This window comes from Gorilla gorilla, chromosome 1, assembly GCF_029281585.2.
Source record: "Gorilla gorilla gorilla isolate KB3781 chromosome 1, NHGRI_mGorGor1-v2.1_pri, whole genome shotgun sequence".
NCBI lineage: Eukaryota > Metazoa > Chordata > Mammalia > Primates > Hominidae > Gorilla > Gorilla gorilla.
Window position 1 is genome coordinate 85,256,172 of NC_073224.2, and position 21,639 is coordinate 85,277,810.

The 21,639-nt window shown below is 39.4% G+C and overlaps 1 protein-coding gene across 13 annotated transcripts in view; it reads right to left on the reverse strand.

Moving 5' to 3' along the window:
- The window catches only part of PRRC2C (proline rich coiled-coil 2C), a 108,261-nt gene that overhangs the window by 85,437 nt on the left and 1,185 nt on the right, over positions 1–21,639 (reverse strand). The window lies entirely within an intron of this gene.

Below are 21,639 nucleotides of genomic sequence, written 5' to 3' on the forward strand. Positions count from 1 at the left end.
TCAAAAAGAATAAACTTCTTAGGAGTAATCTAACCAAAGGAGCAAAATACCTGTACACTGAAAACTATAAAATACTGATACAAGAAATCGAAGACATAAATAAATGGAAAGATAGCCCACATTCACAGATTGGAAGAATTAATATTGTTAACAAGCCAGCAAAGAAAGACCTGAGAGGATCAGAGGGGAACAGTGCCTGAAGTTCATAAAGGGCTGGGAATAGTACCTGTTTCACAACCAAGACTAAAAAGATGACATGACATGCTTCACCAGGCATTAGGTAGAGATTTTTTTTTTTTGAGACAGAGTCTCAAACCTGTTGCCCAGGCTACTTAAGTACAGTAATGCAATCTCAGCTCACTGAAACCTCTGCCTCTTGGGTTCAAGTGATCCTCCCGCTTCTGCCTCCCAAGTAGTTGGGACTATGGGCGTCTGCCACCATGCCCGGCTAATTTTTGTATTTTTAGTAAAGATGGGGTTTCACCATGTTGGTCAGGGTGGTCTTGAACTCCTGATCTCAGGTGATCCACCGTCCTCGGCCTCCCAAAGTGCTGCGATTACAGATGTGAGCCACTGCACCCAACCCAGGTAGAGTACTGAGCAAAGCCTTGCCTCCAGCAGTGGGTGAAAATTACCCTAATGTAAATACTGCTCTGATCTTGTCTAACAAATCTTTTCTTCTTTTTATGTTAAATAAATGAGATGGGGTCTCACTATGTTGCCCAAGCTGGTCTCAAGTGATCCTCCCACCTCAGTTCTTCCCAGTAGGTGGGATTACAGGCATGTGTCACCACGTCTGGCTTGTCTAACAAACCTTAAAGCTACACTTGAAAAGATCAAACAGTTTCCCAGTAACTTAACTGAATCCCAGAATCAAGGGGGGTGGGGAGGGGAATCAAGCAAGTGAAACCAACCTAGTCTTGACTATTGATGTTAGAATTAGTGGACAAGAATGTTAGAAGTTATTTTTCTTATGTCACCTTGTCTAAGAAAAAGCTACTTTATAACTGTATTCTATATGTTCAACAAGCTAAAGATTGAATACAAAGAGAGACACAAAAGACATGAAAACATCAAAATGTAGAGAAAAAAATACACCAATTGGTATTACTAGCATTTTAGACACACTGCCAAAGGAAACAATACTGCACGCTGCAACCCTTTATGAAAAAGAAAACTCCCCTTTCCAATTAAAAAAAAAAACACACACACACACAAAGAAAAAAAATAGTGAATCTGAAGCCATCAATAGAAGCTATCCAATGGGAAAGATAAAGTGGAAAAAGCTTAAAAAAAAAAAAGACCTTAAGTGAACCTTAAGACAACTTCAAACAGCCTAATCTATGTGTAATTGGTGTTACACATAGAGGGGCTTGAGAAAGTGAAAAAACAATGGCCAAAATGGTACAAATTTGATGAAAACTGCAAACCCAGATCCAAAAGACTCAACAAAGCCTAAGTCTAAGAAACGTGAAGAACCCACACCAAAGCCCATCATAATCAAAGTATTTAAAACCAATGATAAAGAGAAAATCTTAAAAGTAACAAGAGAAAATGTTGCTTTACATACAGAGAAACAGAATAACAGCAGAATCCTTATGGGAAATGCTGCAAGCAGTAGAGCTACATGCTTAAAGTATTGAAAGAAAAAATAAAAACAGAATTCTACATGCAGCAAAACATCTTCCAAAAATAAAGGCAAAATTGGCTGGGCACGGTGGCTCATGCCTGTATTCCCAGCACTTTGGGAGGCTGAGGTGGACAGATCACTTAAAGTCAGGAGTTCGAGACCAGTCTAGCCAAAATGGTGAAACCCTGGCTCTACTTTTCACCACTGTGTCATCATAGTGTGTACTTACAAATGTAGATGGCATAGCCTACTGAACACCAAGGCTATATGGTATAGTCTATTGCTCCTAGGCTTCAAACCTGCACAGCATGTTACTGTACTGAATACTGTACACAACGGTAACAAAAGGTGAAATATTTGTATATCGAAACATGTCTAAACATAGAAAGCGTACAGTAAAAATATGGTATTATAATCTTATGAGGCCACTATCATATATGCGGCCCACTGTTGACTGAAACATCGTTATGCAGTGCATGATGTGGATGCAGAAAAAGTATCTGACAAAAATCAACCCATTCCTGATTTGAAAAACAGAAACAAAACAAAAACCTCAATAAATAGGAATAGAATGGAACAGTCAAAAGTTTGTATGCTTGCCCCTCTGTTCCCTTCAATGAAGAGAAATGAGACAAGGATATCCACTCTCTCTTAACACTTCTTTCTGTTCAACACTATACTAAAAGTTCCAGCCAGCAAAATAAGAAAGAAACAACAAAAAAAATTCAAATTGGAAGGGATAAAGTAAAATTGTCTGTAATAGTTAGCATCATATGATGACATATGTAGAAAATCTGATATCTTAAAAAACCTACTAGATGGGAGTTTACAAGAGCATATAAGATCAATACACAAAATTCAATTGTATTTCTATACAGCACTAAACAATCACAAACAGAAATTACATATAGTGCCATTTGTAATAGCAATAAAAAATGAAATACAGCCGGGCGCGGTGGCTCATGCCTGTAATCCCAGCACTTTGGGAGGCCGAGGCAGGTGGATCACCTAAGGTTGGGAGTTCGAAACTAGCCTGACCAACATGGAGAAACTCTGTCTCTACTAAAAATACAAAAATTAGCCGGGTGTGGTGGCACATGCCTGTAATCCCAGCTACTCGGGAGGCTGAGGCAGGAGAATCACTTGAACCCGGGAGGCGGAGGTTGCCATGAGCAGAGATCGTGCCATTGCACTCCAGCCTGGGCAACAAGAGTGAAATTCTGCCTCAAAAAAAAAAAAAAAAAAAATTGAAATACTTAGGGATACATCTGACAAAAGATACGTAAGACCTACACATTGAACACTACAAAATGTTATTTAAAAAGCTACATAAACATGGCATAAGAACTTATGCCATGTTCATGGATCACAAGACCCAATATTAAGATTTCAATTATTTTCAAATTTATCTACAGATTCAAAGCAATCCCCAACAAAACCTCAGAAGAAATTTATTGGAGGACAAAAGTTGTCAAGCTGATTCTAAAATTTATAAAGAAATGGACTGGCTCTAGAACAGCACCACCCACCCCCTATCCCCCCCCACCCCGCCAGCTTTGAAAAGAATGAAATTGGAAGGTGAATACTACTTGCTTTCAAGACTTAAGGCACAGCAATGAAGACAGTGTGGTACTGGTGTAAAAATAAGACAAATAGTTCAGTGGAGCAGAATAGAGTCTAGAAATATAAATACACATAAGCATTTGATTTTTGACAAATGCAAAGAAATTCACTGGATAAAGGACAGTCTTCCCAAAAATGATACTGGAGCAATTATGTGTACATAATATTAAAAACTTAACACTGATTCATACCTTACACCATATATGAAACTCAACTCAAAAATGAACCATAGACAAAATGTAAAACCTGAAACTGTAAAACTTCCAGAGAAAACATAGGAGAAAATCTTTGTGACACTGGGTTAGATAAGGACTTCTTAGATATAACACCAAAAGCATAATCTATAAAAAATGAAATTTATAAACTGGACTTTTGCTTTTTGAAAGATAATGTTGAGAACTAAAGGACAAACTAGAGTCTGGAAAAAAAATTGTCAAATCATAGATCTGAGAAAGAACTTTTATCAAGAATACATACAAAACTCTCATAACAACCAACCCAGTTTTTAAAAATCGGCAGGAGATTTGAAGAGACACTTCACCAGACATATACAAATCGTAAGTAAGCATATGAAGATACTCAGTGATATGGTTTGGCTGTGTCCCCAACCAAATTTCATCTTGAATTGTACCTCCCTCAATTCCCACATGTCATGGGAGGGACCCGGTGGAAGGTAACTGAATCATGGGGACGGGTTTTTCCTGTGCTGTTCTTGTGATAGTGAATAATTCTAAAGAGATCTGATGGTTTTATAAAGGGAAGTTTCCCTGTACAAGTTCTCTCTCTTTGTCTGCTGCCATGTAAGATGCAGCTTTGCTCCTCTTTGCCTTCTGCCATGATTGTGAGGCCTCCCCAGCCATGTGGAACTGTGAGTCAATTAAACCTCTTTACTTTATAAATTGCCCAGTCTTGGGTATGTCTTTAGCCATGTGAGAACAAACTAATACACTCAGCATCATTTGTATTTGGGAAATGCAAATTTAAACCAAAATAAAATACCTCCACACATCCAATACAATTGCTAAAATTATAGAATGATTATATCAGGTTTTGGCAAGAATATTAAAGAACTGGAAATGAAAATAGCACAATCACTTTGAAAAACAATTTGGCAGTTTCTTTTTTTTTTTTTTTGAGATGGAGTCTCACTCTGTTGCTCAGGCTGGAGTGCAGTGGCGCGATCCTGGCTCACAGCAACCTCTGCCTCCCGGGTTCAAGTGGTTCTCCTCCCTCAGCCTCCCAAGTAGCTGGGACTACAGGCATGTGCCACCACGCCCGGCTAATTTTTGTACTTTTAGTAAAGATGGGGTTTTGTCATGTTGGCTAGGCTAGTCTCGAACTCCTGACCTCAGGTGATCCACTTGCCTCATCCTCCTAAAGTGCTGAGATTACAGGTGTGAGCCACCGCACCCGGCCTACAAACACATTCATATGAACATTCACTGAGCACTATCATTATCAATAAGCCTCCTTCTACCACCAAAGGTGATTATGGTAATGCCTCTAGTTTTTGTGCACCTGCATGGGAACCTAACCCACATCTGTAACACTGTTTCCAAGGGATAAAGTATTTACTTCTCTCTTATATGCCTTTGCCATTGGACATTAAAACCTTAGATAACAAAACCAACGTCGGCTGGGCGCGGTGGCTCATGCTGTAATCCCAGCACTTTGGGAGGCCAAGGCAGGCGAATCATTTGAGGTCAGGAGTTTGAGACCAGTTCTGCCAGCATGGTGAAACCCCGTCTCTACTAAAAGTATAAAAACTAGCTGGGTGTGTGGTGCATGCCTGTAATCCCAGGTAGTCAGGAGGCTGAGGCAGAAGAATCGCTTGAACCCAGGAAGTGGAGGTTGCAGTGAGCCAAGATCAAGCCTTTGCACTCCAGCCTGCGCACGGAGCAAAACTCCATCTCAATAACAACAATCAACGTCCTTTTAAGGCCTACTAGAGTAGTTGGCATGTTCTCTAAAATATAATTTAGCAAAACAATTCTCTACAGGTTACACAGAAACAAGCCTTTTTTGGTGTTTCAGATATTAGGATATGTTATGAAAATACAGATGATGCCCCTGCCTTCATGGAACTTTTAACAAAACAATAAACAAGTAAATAAAAATGTGGGAATGAAAAACTCAACTGGGTAAAAAGGGGCAGCAAAGAGGTAAAGGGGACTTTGGATAGGATAGCAAAGGTCCAGAAGACCTCTCTGAAAAGGGGACAGGAGTTAAGGAAAACCAATCAGTGGTTTTCAACTTAGGCTGCACAGTTATCCAAAGTTTTAAAAAAATATTGTATGTCAAGGCCCCATGCCAGGCAATTAAATCAGAATTTCTTGGGCCAGGCCTGGCAACAGTATTTTTTGAAAAGTTCCCCAAGTGTCTCTAAACTATAGCCACAGTTGAGAACCACTGAAAAGCAAACCAATTTCAATCTAAGAACGTTCAAGTGTAAAAGTCATGTCTCAGGGAGACAGGCAGGAGATGAAATCAGAGTAGGCAAAAGTCACATTTTGCAGAGCCTTGGATTAGAAGTGTTATCCTTGAGTTTATTCTAAATGCCACAAAAAAAGCTGGGTGTGGTGGTGTATGCCTGGAGTCCCAGCTACTGAGAAGGCAGGGGTGGGATGATTATTTGAGTCCAAGTCCAGCCTGGGCAATACCAGCAAGATCCCCATCTCTCATTTGCAATAAAAAAACAAAAAAGGTTTTAATGGCAAGAAAAGCCACTGGAGGAAAAAGCTAGTAAAAAAATCTCAATTGCTGAGTAGGCACAGATGCACTCAGCATAACCACATTTAAGTAACAAAATGGTACAATTTACATAATTAGTAATCCCAAAACCCTTGAAACAGCATGCTCAGTAGCATTTGCCTTCAGCTTGCCAGCTCTGATTTCAAAACCCATCCACACAGTTATAGAGGATATCAAAATAAGTATACCCTCTACCTATGAATTTTGAAAAGCTTTTTTATTACTTTTACAATGTTAGTACTTTTTATATTACTGTCCTACTTGCCATGTATCTAAAAATCTCAATCATTAAGGGCAGAGGATCAGCCTGTAAAAACAAAACCTTCTGAATAACACACCTTTCTTTCTCTGTTTAAGGAAGAGAAAATCATTATTTTAAGTTCAAGGTTCTATGACTGACTGAGCAATGCTGGTAAGAAACTAGCATTTTTCATTGTAATTAGATGTATCAAAACAGGTACACCTCAGCTGGGAGTGGTGGCTCACATCTGTAATGCCAGCACTTTGGGAGGCCAAGGCATGCAGATCACTTGAGCTCAGGAGTTTGAGACCAGCCTGGGCAACATGACAAAACTCTGTTTCTACAAAAAATACAAAAATTAACAGGGCATTGTGGCGGGCACCTGTAGTCCCAGCTACTCAGGAGGCTGAGGCAGGGAGGACTGCTTTGAGTCCAGGAGGTCAAAGCTGTAGTGAACCCTGTTCACACAGTAGCTCATGAGTAGTAACCCCAGCACTGTGGGAGGCCAAGTCAGGAGGATCACTTGAGCCCAGGAGTTCAAGACCAGACTGAACCGGTAGTGAGACCCTGTCTCTACAAAAATAAATAAATTAGCTGGGTATGGTGGCACACACCTGCAGTCCCAGCTACTCAGGAGGCTGAGGTGGGAAGACTGCTGGAGCACAGGAAGTCGAGGCTGCAGTGAGCCATGATGGCGCCACTGCACTCTACCCTAGGCCAAGAGAGTAAGACCCTGTCTCAAAAAACAAAACAAAACAAGACATGTGCATCTGCATTTTCCATATTTTGTACAGCAAATATTACCTTGTAACAGTTTTGTTTTTGGGGGGAGGAAAAAAAGAAATGAAAGAAGAAGTTTAGGAGGAAAAAAAAGGAAGCCAGGGATTTTAAAGCAGATTGTTTCCAAAAGGTCTAAAAGAAATTTGGAAGGCAGCAGTTTAATATATACATTAACCTTTTAAAATCAAAGAATGACACTGAACAGTGATAACAAAAGGACGTTTTTCATGAAAGGATAGCTCTCATAGATTGAAACTCTGTGGAGACAACCTGGGCAACATAGTGAGACTGTCTCTAACAAAACAACTAAAAAGTAGCCAGGCATGGTGGCGTGTACTGGTAGTCCAAGCTACTTAAGAGGCTGAGGCAGGAGGACAGCCTCAGCAGAAGTTCAAGGCTGCAGTGAGCTATGATTGCACCAGTCCACTCAAGCCTGGGTGACACAGCAAGATTGTCTCTAAAAATGAAAAAAATTAAAATTCAAAAAAAAGAGAAAATCTGGAAGAAAAAAGTCTAAGTGGTTTCCACATTTGTTAAAGAGATTAGCTATGGTCTCTCAAATTCCTTTGGTACTCAAAACTATAAGATTCTAGTTTTAATACTGAAAACCTTATTTTAAGCAATACTGAAAATTTAGTATATTTGGAAAAATAACCCCCATACTTCAGCAAATTGCAATTTGCTAAATTCAACTGAATGACATAACTTTCTTTCTGGCCACAATGGGTTTCTAAATATCCAAGCTCTGTTTACCGTTCTTTCCTCATTATTCTCATGATGAGAGTTCAGTTCCCCTGGAAAATACAGTGTCCCCCAGATTTAAATAGTTAACATTAAAAATGAACGACAACAATTTCCAGAGAAGTATACTCTACAAGTGTTTTACAGAACATTTGTAAATCAGGAAATAATGTGTATTAACTAATTGATAATAGTCAAGTATCACATATAAATATAAAAGTTAAATAGCTTCTGTGTAAACCATTTTCTTTGGTTTCCATGACTATGACAGCTTTCAGCCTCTTTACTTTTTTTCTGTCTCTTCTTGCCATCGCTCCCTTTTCTGTTTCGTCTTTTTTTGAGTCCCACTTTGTCGCCCAGGCTGGAGTGCAGTGGCATGATCTTGGCTCACTGAAATCTCTGCCTCCCAGGTTCAAGAGATTCTCCTGCCTCAGCCTCCAGAGTAGCTGGGATTACAGGTGTCTGCCACCATGCCCGGCTAATTTTTGTATTTTTAGTAGAGACAGGGTTTCACCATGTTGGCCAGGCTGGTCTCGAACTCCCGACCTCAAGTGATCCACCTGCCTCGGCCTCCTGAGTAGTAATCCCAAAGTGCTGAGATTACAGGCGTGAGCCACCGTGCCCGGCCCATCTCTCCCTTTTCTATTAATAAGTGCTTTCTCCTTTGGCCATCTCATCTGCTGTTCACTGCTTCAAATATTATCAGTAAGGACAATTCCAAAACTTTCCTTCAAGCTACAATCTTTAGATACACAGTTTTAATGATCTACAAAACATCACTTACATTTCTCGTCGGAACTTCAAACTCAAAATGATTAGTTCCCCTATTCACTAGTACAAATATTTACCCAGTGTCTACCATATACCAGGCACTGCTAGGAACAGATGAACAAGAGACGTGCTTTCCTCATCCACTGAGTGGAGGCAGAATTTAGAAATTTGAGGAGGCTGGAAAAGGTTTGAAAAGCAAATGGGAGAATGCGAAAGACAGCCAAGACATTGGCAAGAAGCACTGAAAGCTTAGTAGGGCTGAGTGTCATGGCTCAAGCCTATAATCCCAGCACTTTGGGAGGCCAAGGAGGGAGGAATGCTTGAGCCCAGGAGCTCCAGATCAGCCTGTGCAACTTAGTGAGAGATCTCGGTCTCTAAACAAAATGAACAATTGGCCAGGTATGGTAGAGTATGTTTATAGTTCCCGTCCCAGCTACTCAGGAGGCTGAGGTGGAAGGGCCATTTGAACCCAGGAGTTCAAGGCTGCAGTGAGCGATGATCACAACTGCTGGGCAACAAAGCAAGACCCAGTCTCCCCTCCAAAAACAAAAAAAGAAAGCCCAGTAGAAGCTGGAGAGCAAGGGTATACAGAATTTCCAAGTTTGTGCAGTTACAATTCTCTTCAATGTGCAGTAGGACATCCAGGGAGTTGGGAGTGGCAGGAAGCACAAAAGCAGCTGGACTGAATCAGAGATTAGAGTTGTACCAGTAATCAGTAAACTAGTAAAGAAAAGCAAGGTGGATGAAGATACTGCCAGAACTTCTGGAGTAATGTTTTACTGAAGTCTAATCCAGGCAGTGAAAGAAAATGGTTTGAATGCCTATGTTTCTTCCAAATTTCATGCTGAAACTTAACCCCCAATGCAACACTATTAAGAGGTGGGGTAGTGATTGCGCCATGTGGGCTCTGCCCTCACAGATGTGATGTGTGCCTTATGAAAGGGCTGGAGGGAACTAGCTATGCACTTCTGTCATCTGAGGACATGAACAAGGTGCCATCTTGGTGGCTGAGATCCTGCCTGTCGATAACTTGATCTTGGACTTTCCAGCCTTCGGTACCAACAGAAATTAATTTCTGTTATTTATAAGTTACCCAGTCTCAGGCATTTTGTTACAGCAGCATGAATGGACTAAGAGAGGAAGTCAGAAGAGAATGAGGAGGAGAGCAGAAAGGACTGGTGATTTCAGTTAAGGTTGACTAAAAGCTCTAGCAATAAAATAGTAATTATTGGCAGGGCATAGTGGCTCATGCCTGTAATTCCAGAAATTTCGGAAGCCGAGGTGGAAGGATGGCTTGAGCTCAGGAGTTCAAGACCAGCCTGGGCAACACAGCAAGACTTTGTCTTTTCTTAAAAAAAAAAAAAAAAAAATTAGCTGGGTACGGTGGCTCATGCCTGTAGTCCCAGCTACTCGGCAGGCCAAGATGGGAGGATCACTGGAGCCTAGGAGGTTGAGGCTACAGTGAGCCATGATTGTGCCACTGCACTCCAGCCTGGGAGACAAAAGGAGACCTTGTATCCCCCCACCGCCCCACCAAAATCTGAGCTCTAAAGATATAGTATAATGTAAAAATACCCGATTAGGGCCAGGCGCAGTGGCTTACACCTGTAATCCCAGCACTTTGAAAGGCGAAGGTGGGAGGACCACTTGAGCCCAGGAGTTCAAGACCAATCTGGGTAACATGGTGAGACCTCATCTCTACAAAAAATAAAATTTAGCCAGGCCTGGTGGCACATGCCTGTCTCCCAGATGCTCAGGAGACTGAGACAGAAGGATCGCTTGAGCCTAGGAGGTTGAGGCTACAGTGAGCCATGACTGTGCCACTGTATTACAGCCTCGGCAACAGACAGAGTAAGACCCTGTCTCAAAATAAATAAATAAAAATAAAAATAAAAACCAGATTAGGACTAAGAAGGGCTTAAAGCCTAAATCACTGAAAATTACCAATGAAGAAGCAATCTTAGAGAAGTAAAGTAATTTGTTCAAAACACACAGAGCTGGAAAGTGGTAGAGTCAAGATTAAATCCAGGCTGACTTCAAAGCCAGTGCCCAACATAATCTCATTATTTAAAAAATCAGGATTGAACTTTCATTTTAAGAAATTAACAAACTGAAATATAAAACAATAAATGTCACTTAAGAGACCCTAAATGATTCATGTTTTCATTATCAAACATATTGCATTACAATATAGAATAAGATATCAAAGATAAAACACAATAGCAACAAAACATAGCAACATCTCTATTAACAAATGTATTGGTGGGGCATGGTGGCTCATGCTTGTAATCCCAGCACTCTGGGATGCAGAGGTGGGAGGATAGCTTGAGCAATGGAGTTTGAGACCAGCCTGAGCAACATGGAGAGACCTTGTCTCTACCAAAAAAATAGCCAGGTGTGGTGGCACATGCGTGTGGTCCCAACCAGGAGATTGAAGCAGGAGGATCGCTTGAGCCTGGGAGGTTGAGGCTACAGTGAGCCAATGATTGCACCACTGCACTCTAGCCTGGGTAACAGAGTGAGACCTTGTCAAAACAAAACACACACACACACACACACACACACACACACACACCCCCCAAATGTATCGATTTGCTGCTAGAAATGTCATTTTGTAGTATAAGTAAGGAATAAGAGCTTGTGAAATAAATTTAAAGTTTCTGGTGATGACAGGGTTTAGACAGCAGCCATTAAAAACCAAGCACAGTGTGTGTGTGTGCGCGCCTATGTGCATACTATACAGAAAATAATAAAGTAAATATGGTAAAATATTAACAAGTGGGGAATCTGAATGAAGGAATATGGTAATTCTTTGTATTATTTTTGTAACTTGTAAAAAAACAAGAATCAGGCCAGGCGCGGTGGCTCACATCTGTAATCCTAGCACTCTGGGAGGCCAAGGCAGGTGGATCACTTGAGGTCAGGACTTCCAGACCAGCCTGGCCAACATGGCAAAATACCATCTCTACTAAAAATACAAAAATTAGCTGGGTGTGGTGGCGTGCACCTGTAGTCTCAGCTACTAGGGAGGCTGAGGCAGGAGAATCACTTGCACCCGGGAGGCAGAGGCTGCAGTGAGCCAAGATAGCACCACTGTACTCCAGCCAGGGCAACAGGGGGAGACCCTGCAAAAAAAAAAAAAAAAAAAGGCACAAAAATCAAAGCTCTAAAAATCGTAAAGGGGGCAGGGGTGCTGATGGACTGATGGGTGCCCCCCTGACATTCATATGTTGAATCCCTAAATCCCCTGGGCTGATATTTGGAGATGGGGCCTTGGTGAGGTAATTAGATTTAGATGAGGTTGTACAGGCCATGAGGGGATTAGTGCCCTTATAAAAAGAGATACCAGAGCTTGCTCTCTTCTCCATTAGAGAATACAGTCAGAAGGTGGCTGTGTGCAAGCTAGGAAGAGCCCTCACCAGAACTACTATGCTGGCACCCTGATCTCAGACTTCCAGCCTCCAAAACTGTCAGAAATAAATTTCTGTTTTTTAAGCCATCCAGTCTATACTATTTTGTTATGGCAGCCTGAACTATGATGAGGGGAGACTGATGCATTAACTTCAAAAACCAGAATTTTATCACTCAAATTTTAACTAAATTGCCCATTTAAAATAAAAAAAGCCCAAATATTCACCACACTCCTAGTTCCAAGTGAATCAGCATCCACAAAATATAAACCTTAAAAAAATTTAGTCACTTCCTTCCCTCAATCCACTTGATTTTTTAAGACTACTGAAAGTACTAGTCATTTACATACTTCTCCTTAAATAAACTTAATACAAATGAGAATCACACAATGTTTGAAGTAGAAAATCATTTTATATTTAAAAGAATGTGGTCAGTATGAAATAATTTGGCCTGGATATGTTGGACCCTGTCCTTTTCCATGTCAATAACTTGAATAAAGACTTGGAAAGTAAACATGGCATATGAAAGAATATATACATCTGAAGGAGTACCAATGTATTCCATGACCAAGATTTTTAAGGGTCTTAGAATGCTAGGCAGAATTAAACAATTAGTTATACAGTCATATTAACAGTTCAGAAACTGGATTTCATAAATGCAGAATACAGACCCAGACTGTCATGTGAAAAAGGTTCTAGCTGTGACAGCTAGTAGTGTGACAATACTGCTTTATAAAATTTTAATAGAAATCTAATGCACAGATTTGGAGTCATAACAGTTCCACTGAATTTTATGTTTGTCACACTATGTTTAGAGTATTATGCTCAACTCCAGGCTTCATGAAGACAAATATTAACAAACAAACGACTGAATGCAAAGGAAAAACTGTTCAGTTTATCCATAAGTGAGTAAGTTACATTAAACTAAAACTTATAGCATTACTTTAACAATTTGCCAAATAACCCAAAGAGCTGTGAAATGACATGTAATTTTGCTAAAGCACAAAATGTAACTAACATGCCATGAGGTATGCATCTAGAAAATAAGCTTGGATATCCCTCACCACTCCTAATGCTGAGACCACAGGCCCAGAGCTTTGTTTTCTTTTAGGGGATACAATAACTCTTACAAAGAGAAATCTGTTTCTTTCTTGAGGGAGGGGGGCAGGGTGGGGAAGAGCAGTGAAGAGGAGGCCAAATCCTAGTGTAGATCACGGAAGGAGAAAGTGAAGAGGTTTGAGTGCTAAATACGGAAATTTGTAAGATCTTAGGACATATGCTTTGTGAATGTTAAGGGGTGACTGTAGTGACCTACTAATCATCAGATGGATCCAAGCAAAAGCAAGGTAAGCCTGTCAGAAATATTATAAAGATAATTCTTGCTTTGAGTAAGAAGTTGAATTGGCCACTTACAAGGTCTCTTCCATTTCTAATAGTTAAAATGAACTAGTAATTCTAAGGTCAAATATTTTAAGAGTACATTTGCCACTATAATAGTAAAGCTAAGAATACCACCATATGTTGAATTCTTTTACTACAAATAGCAGTTCAGCAAAAACATCCAAAATGGTCATTTTTAAAAAACAAAGTGTAATATAAATAAATCTGTTGGAGTTCTAATCAGGATAGTGGAAGGGCTCAGGCTGTTCTTGGAAACTGAAACATGTGAATTAAGTTTCCGGAGTAGGATAAAGCCTTAACAATCAGAACAGAAATGTAGCTGTCAAATTTTCTGTACTAAAAACTGCTGTCCTTAAGTACAGCTGTTCTGTCTACCGATTACTTAATGAGGTGATTGCCAGGGCATTCTTTTTAACAACTTATGTATTTTAAAATTGTTAAAATTACACAAGTGTTTCTCTTAAAACTGTTTTTGTTTAAATTCTAGCTAGGTGACCACAGGCAAATTACTTAATCTCAAATTTTTTACTTCCTCACCTGGGTGGGCTATAATATCTACTCCAATACTATTATAAGATTTAATTAACAAAGTGTGTATAAAGCTCTTAGAATAGTGTAAAGCCCGTAACAAAAGCTTATTAAGTGGTAATCAATATTTGCAAAACTAATATATTAAAAAGAAAAACCCAAGCATAGATAATTTCTTCTCTTTTTTTTGAGACAGAGTCTTGCTCTGTTGCCCAGGCTAGAGTGCAGTGGTAGGATCTCCGCCTCCCAGGCTCAAGCAATTCTCCAACCTCAGCCTCCTGAGTAGCTGGGGTTACAGGCGCCTGCCACCACAACTGACTAATTTTTGTATTTTTAGTAGAGATGGGGTTTCACCATGTTGGCCAGGCTGGTGTCAAATTCCTGACCTCAAGTAATCCACCCACCTTGGCCTCCCAAAGTGCTGGGATTACAGGGTGAGCCATCGCTTCAGGCCCAAAGCATAGATAATTTCTTAGTCAACCTTTATTTATTATTTTTCTTTTCAACAGTTTTACTCTGTCACCCATGCTGGAGTGCAGCAGTGCCATCACTTTGCAACCCTGAACTTGAGCTCAAGTGATCCTCCTACCTCACCCTTCTGAGGAGCTAGGACTACAAGTACATGCCACCCCATCCAGTTAATTGAACTTTGTTTTTTGCAAGGCCAAAGTATGTTGAATGTTATGGGAGTGAAAGAGAAGTACTTGCTCCAAGATGCTCATCTAGCATTATGAATTATGGTTAATCTTTCGGATGACCAAAGGGTTGCCTTTAAAAGTCAGAATATTAATTTTAAATTTAATAAGTGTAGAGAATTGGTTAACATCCCTCCGTATCATTGGCCCTCTTCTTCTACCACTGAAATATCCAGTCTTAAGACATATAAACCTATTTCCTTCCTTCTTTCTCTCCTTCCTTCTCTTATTATTTTATTTTATTTTATTTAAATTCCCCAGCCGGGCGCAGTGGCTCACGCCTTGTAATCCCAGCACTTTGGGAGGGCGAGGCAGGTGGATCATTTGAGGTCAGTTCAGGACCAGCCTGGCCAACATGGTGAAACCCCATCTCTACTAAAAATACAAAGATTAGCCAGGTGTGCTGGTACACACCTGTAATCCCAGCTACTCGGGCTGCTGAGGCAGAAGAATTGCTTGAACCTGGGAGGCAGAGGTTGCAGTGAGCCAAGATCGCACCACTGCCTCCAGCCTGGGCGACAGAGAGAGACTCTGTCTCAAAATAAATAAATAAATAAATAAATAAATAAATAAATAAATAAATAAATAAATAAATAAAATTAAAAAAATTCCCCTACCCTCTTGCTTTTAATAAGAAACAGGGTCACCTTAATGTTGTCCAGGCTGGAGTGCAATGGTTATCCCACTATTGATCAGCATGGGAGTTTTAACCTGCTCTGTTGCCAACCTGGACCAGTTCACCCCTCCTCAGGCAACCTGTTAGTCCCCCACTCCCAGGACACCCTATTGATGCTGAATTTAGTGCAGACACTCAGTCCATATGTAGAACATAGTGCGCTACCCTCCACAACTCCTGGGCTCAAGAGATCCTCCCACCTCAGCCTTCCAAGTAGCTAAGACCACAGGCACATGCCACAACACCCAACTCCTTCTTTTTCTTTCTCCTACTTTCATTCTTTCTATGTTCAAGTTTGTCATAAATATAACAGTATAATCAAAATATTTTTTCTTTCTAATCAGAAAACGAATCAATCAGCACGGGTAGGCCATTCTTGGCTTTTTCCATCCCTCTTTAATAGTTATTTCTTCAAGAGAATTTCCCTGTCTCCAAAATGCCAGAAGACTCTAGTTCTACAGTTGGGAGATGTTTTATCTTTCTACATTCTGTATCCTAGTTGTGGGGGCTACAAAAATCCATACGTACTAAAACTTAAAGAACTGTACACCACAAATCAAATTTCCAAATATAAACTTAAAATTCACCTGTCTAAAGCCTCCTTTGTTTTCAATGTCCTCTTTCTGTTTTCAAAATAAAATGCCACTGTTCCATCTTCCTAACCTTCAGAAGTAACTGTGTACCTTCCCTATTGTGCTTCTTCAATTAAGAGCTATAAAATTTATATAGCTTTAATTATAAAACCTAACATTAAAAAGTTACTTATATATAAAACTACCAGCCACATGACCAAAAATCTAAATTTTAATTTAAACCCCAAAATTACAAAGTTTTTGGGTAAGATTAAATTGTGTTAAGTATTGTTTTACTCTTATCACTCCTCTTTGAAATATGATAAACTATGATATTTAATATAGTTTCTTGATTAATAAAAATATTTAATAAGCTACAATACAGATCTTTAAAGTACACTGGATAAATGAGAATTCTGTACTTGCCCAACCACCTAACCCATCTCAGCAAAAAGTTCAAAGCTTTTTGTTCCTTAGTGACCATTTCTCCAATTTCCCAATTGTTTTTGATGTTGTTCTAAATGTATCCTTAATATGTCTCCTTAAGGAGTCTTTCAGAGCATCCATTGCTCTCCACAGGGCCTTTATGTAACTAGGAAAAATACATCCTTCTGGGGAAATACAGACACTTTTGGCAAGGAGCTGATGCCTTGGAGAGAGAAGTGGAGGCACAGTTTCCTCTGCGAGGCCTAAGCTAGGGCACAGGACTCTGTAAGCAGAACACAGGCTGACTTGTTGCTTCCTTCAGTCCAGCATCTTTGGGCAGTATACAAGCTGCATAACCATATATAGCAGCCCTGTACCTTCAGATTGTTCACTGGCAAACAGGGGAGAAAAAATGAATTATTAACTTACCTAGATACCCACTCTCCAACCACATACATGCATCCATCTCTTATCCTTCAGACTCAAGATTTATTCAGAAGGGATCTTCCAACCTTATAGGGAACGTATCTTCCCCTTTATCTTTAATTTTCCCTTTTCGTGGTTCTCTTTTCTGCTTTAAATATGGTCAAGACTCATGTCTTGATATTGTGTAATACCAAAGAATATTAAATTCAGAAGATATATAGAAATACATAAATGTACTCTTTGCAACAGTCCTCTGGGATAGGGGAAATGGATATTATCCTTGTATCACAAATCAATATATTTAAAACTTGAGCCAGGTTAACTTGCCCCAAAATTAACAGCTGGCACAAAGTGACAAAAAGGACTAAACCTAGGTTTTAAAACAATTAGTCTAGAGTCCACTTTGAGTATTCAATATATCTAAAAATCAAGAGATTTTCCCTCTTCCCCCTTTAACCTTTCACTTTTGTAACTTGACCTAGATTATTTTAAGGTCACCAAGGATATCACAGCCAAATCCAAAGACTACTTGTCACATATTTTTCTGAACTCTGCTACATTTAACTCTAATAATCCTGTTTTTAGATGATTCTCTTCTGCCCTGATTTATATAGTGACTTCCTTCTTATTTTGTCTTGTTCTTCCCTTGCCATAGACTGTCCTAGACATCCTATTACATTTCTCTATCTAAATAAACCTACTCCTTTGTGGTTTATCATGAAAGTGGTTGTCTCAAGAATGTAGTTAAGACTCTAATTCATATGTCTATTCCTGTAATGCTGCCATTTCCTATTTTATCAATCTATTCCATTCTAGGCTTTCGACCTGCATTAACTGTACCTGTGGCCTGATCCTATCCAGTATTCATTTCTTATAGCGGTAATGTCCCAAAGGGTGGAATACAAAGACTGGTAGTATACTGGATGATTTTAAGTGATCCACAGAAAATTATGTAAAATCATGTTTATTTTAAAACGTGTTGGGGGGAAGCTAATGCCAAATAATCATAAAAATTTCCTTTTAAACGGCAGGATGCAGTGGCTCACGCCTGTAATCCCAGCACTTTGGGAGGCCAAGGTGGGCGGATCACGAGGTCAGGAGTTCGAGACCAGTCTGACAACATGGTGAAACCCCATCTCTACTAAAAATACAAAAATTAGCCAGGCGTGATGGCAGGCACCTGTAATCCCAGCTACTCAGGAAGCTGAGGTAGGAGAATCACTTGAACCCGGGAGGGAGAGGTTGCAGTGAGCCAAGATAGCGCCACTGCACTCCAGCCTGGGCAATGGAGTGAGACTCCATCTAAAAAAAGAAAAAAAAAATTCGTTTACATTCATTTAATTAGAAGACAGCAAGTTGAATTGAAGAAAAATAATAAGTAACAGGCAGATGGTTTGGGACGAAGCAGAAATTGTGAATGATTTAAGTTTGGAAAATACTGGCCACTAGGAAACCCATGTAGTTGAGTTAGGCACTCAGGCTCTGGATCAATCATTCAAATGCCATTTCTACCACTTAAAAGCTAAGTAACTTTGAGCAAATTACTTAAATCTCTTCCTTTTAGGCTTTCTGCAATATGGATTTAAATAGATCATTCAAAAAATAGTCTTAGTTTAGTAACATGGCATAGTAAGTGCTCAAGAAATATTAATAATCACAATTATTCTTGATTTTTCTTAGCCATCACAGCTTCACTTATAATCAACTAGGAACTCAATCTGTACTATCTGTAATTTTCTGCACCAAATTTCCCTTACCTTCTTAAACACCTTTTTATCTTCTGGCATGAATCCAAAGACTACAAGATAACTTTTAACATTAATCCTTAAGGCTGTGAACACCTTGGGAGTGGACCAAATGCCATATTGCTCTGATTCACTGGGCCTTACAAAATTAAAAGAATCTTCAATCTTTGTTGAATAAGCTAAAAATTTTAAAAATCAGATGTAACTAAATCTCACAATGCATATTATTTAACACAAACTCTTTGAAGGTTACCTGTGATACCATTCTTAGAGGTAAAGGAAAAAAAACCTGACAGCGTTTTCTTTTGCTCCAATAATATACTTATCAGTTAATCTTGTGGGTCTATTCTTTTGTGTTTCTCACCCTCATTCATTCAATAACATATAAACTCTAGGTATACGCCAACCACCATACAAGGTGATGAGGACATGGAAACAGTCTAGTAGAGGAAAACAAACTAATATTAGAACACAGAAAACAGAAAAATTACCAGTTAGTATGTAGTACATATTGCTATGTAGTATGCTACATACATAATACCCAGTAGTTTTTTTAATACTAGACGTGCTCCTCAAATGATATTCCATCTTCCCTTAATGTTGAGCACATAGCAGCACCACACAGGTGTGAGTATATCACACTGACTATAATTCACATAATAATTTCATTACAATCTTGTGTTCAGACTCTTAGTTATCAGCTAATCATGTCTGCCAATCAGATAAAAATTTCCGGTTGAAACTAAGTAACAGTCCTTGTCTGACTGGATTTGCCAGCAAATACATGTAGTCACAGGCCCCAAAACATGCTTTCTGATAATCTGGAGGAAAATAAGGACCAGAAATGTAACTGGCAATGCTGGGAGCAATGGTAGGCACTTCTAGTCCCAGCTACCTGGGAGGCTGAGGCAGGAGAATCTCTTGAGCCCAGGAGTTGGAGGCCAGCCAGGGCAACAGAGTTAGGTCTGTCTCCTAAATAGAAAATTTACTAAAGTTACCCTCTCTATAGAACGCTTTTATCCACAAAGGTGTTCTGTCTCATGCATCGATGAGATTAGCGAGGAATTTAAAATGTTATGACTCATAAAACTAACACAGTAACTCTCAGACTTGTAAGCAACAATTAACATAGACTGAGATAAGCTTTCATTGTGTTGTCCTATTCATAAGGTGACAAAATCATGATTTACCGAAATCAAAGTGTGTCATAATTCAGACACAACTTTTGTATCTCCTTCACTGTAAGAATACAATTCTGTACTAACTTATGTAACATTTTACCAATGATCAATTCTTGTCATTTACAAATATGACATAAATAGCATCCAAAACACAAGTTACCTAACTAACAAACTGAAGTAGTGTTTAGGGGTGGCACTTGGAGGCAGACAGGGATATAATATAATCTTCAAAGACATTTTATCAGTAAAGAGGGTGGGGTGGGGGTAAGAAGAGAGGGGGCTGGAATGAGCCAGAACTTCTGTATTTTCAGCTATGAACAAGATACTCATCCCAGGGATATTTACTGTAGAGCATAAAGAAATCGCTAAGAAGCAAAATCCTGCATATAAATAGACATATCAGGGATAAGGGGAGGTGAAACTTTCTTATGTACCTAAAGAAATATACACATCACCCTGAGAATTTACAGATTATTTATTGCTTGGAAGAGAGTATTTTCTTCTACCAATATCCTACCATTCTCCCTCCATTATTAGTTAACCTTTTACTATGCACTAAGCATAGTAATAAGCCCTTTACATACATTATCCATTATCTTTTTTTACTCCTATAAAAGCCTTTGAGGGAAGTCCTATTATCATCACCATTTTACAGATGAGGGAGTATTCTACCAATAATATAGATCAGACGCCTAAATTTAAAAATTACATCTATGACATGGTAGAGTTAGTTTTAAGTTATCTCTAAGCACTCAAATAGAAAAGGACGCAAAAAAATTAGCCTCTACCCCAAGTCCAAAGTGGATATATTCCATTTTTACAACTTTCAACACTTTAACCTTAGCATGCAACAATATTCATATACTAGTCAAGCTAAAGAAAAACTACTAGTTAATAATGCTTTATCTTATTTAGTTACTGTAGTTTATAATTTAAAAAGCAGGTTGAAAGTTTAGAGCATCCCCTTTGGGTTCAGACAGTATGGAATTGAACCTACACAATACCACCAATAACTGCTATGTGACCTTGGTCAGACCACTCTCTCAGATTTCATTTCCTCATCTGTAAAATGGGGATGATCTTAATAGCACTTTTCTCAAAGGTCTGTTGTGGAGATTAAAAAAAAATGTATGAAAAGGACTTATTACTGTGCTCAGTGTACAGCAAAAGGTCACCTAATGGAGAACAGCCACACATAAGCTAAGCAGAGCAAACACAATCACTTAAAAAGGCTATATTCTGAAAATCCACTTACAGAAAAGGAGAGAATTACTATTTGACTACATGCTAAAGACAAAATTCAAGTTCAATTTATTCCTAATTTTTTAGGGGATCAATGCATTTGGGGTGAGCCAGAAAAGATGCTGCAGTGCATCTGTGACACACACCTAAAAATGGCTCCAGTCAAAGCAGCATCTTAATTACCAATATGGGAGGTGAAATCTAGTTTTGAAAAATGGTGGGGTTAGGCTTGGTAGGTGCTTAATACCACCCTATTATTTTTATTTGCAGGAGTAAGCTATTAAGTACTCAACAATCAAAAAATCCTCCGATTCTTCTGGTGCATTCCAAATGAAAATCTTACAGCAGAGCCGCCTACTGTACAATTCTAAGTACTCTAACGAGGTATGAATCTATGAACCCAGGCTGAAAACCAGCCAATGCGGAAATCCGGGTAGCTTTATAAGCCAGCAAACATCAGATATGTCAGACCCTCAAAAGATCCCAAATAATGTCAAAACACACATACATCCCTTTAAATTAAAGGTACTCCTCTCATGCAAAGGAAGGAAGACTCTATCAATGTCTCTATAGTGACCCCATGCCCTTTTCTTCAGTCCTAAAACGGGGCCTTTACCCTGACACCACCAATATCAACGCTATCTCAAAGACAGGGAGCTACCGAGATTCACCACGCAAGTTAGAGGATGGAGCGGCCTAGAGTGTGAAAAGACTACCCAAATCCTCCTCCGGAGTTGGGCAGCACTTCCCTAGCGGAAGTAGGGTTGGTCTTGATTCCCCGAAGAGCCTCTCATCTAGCC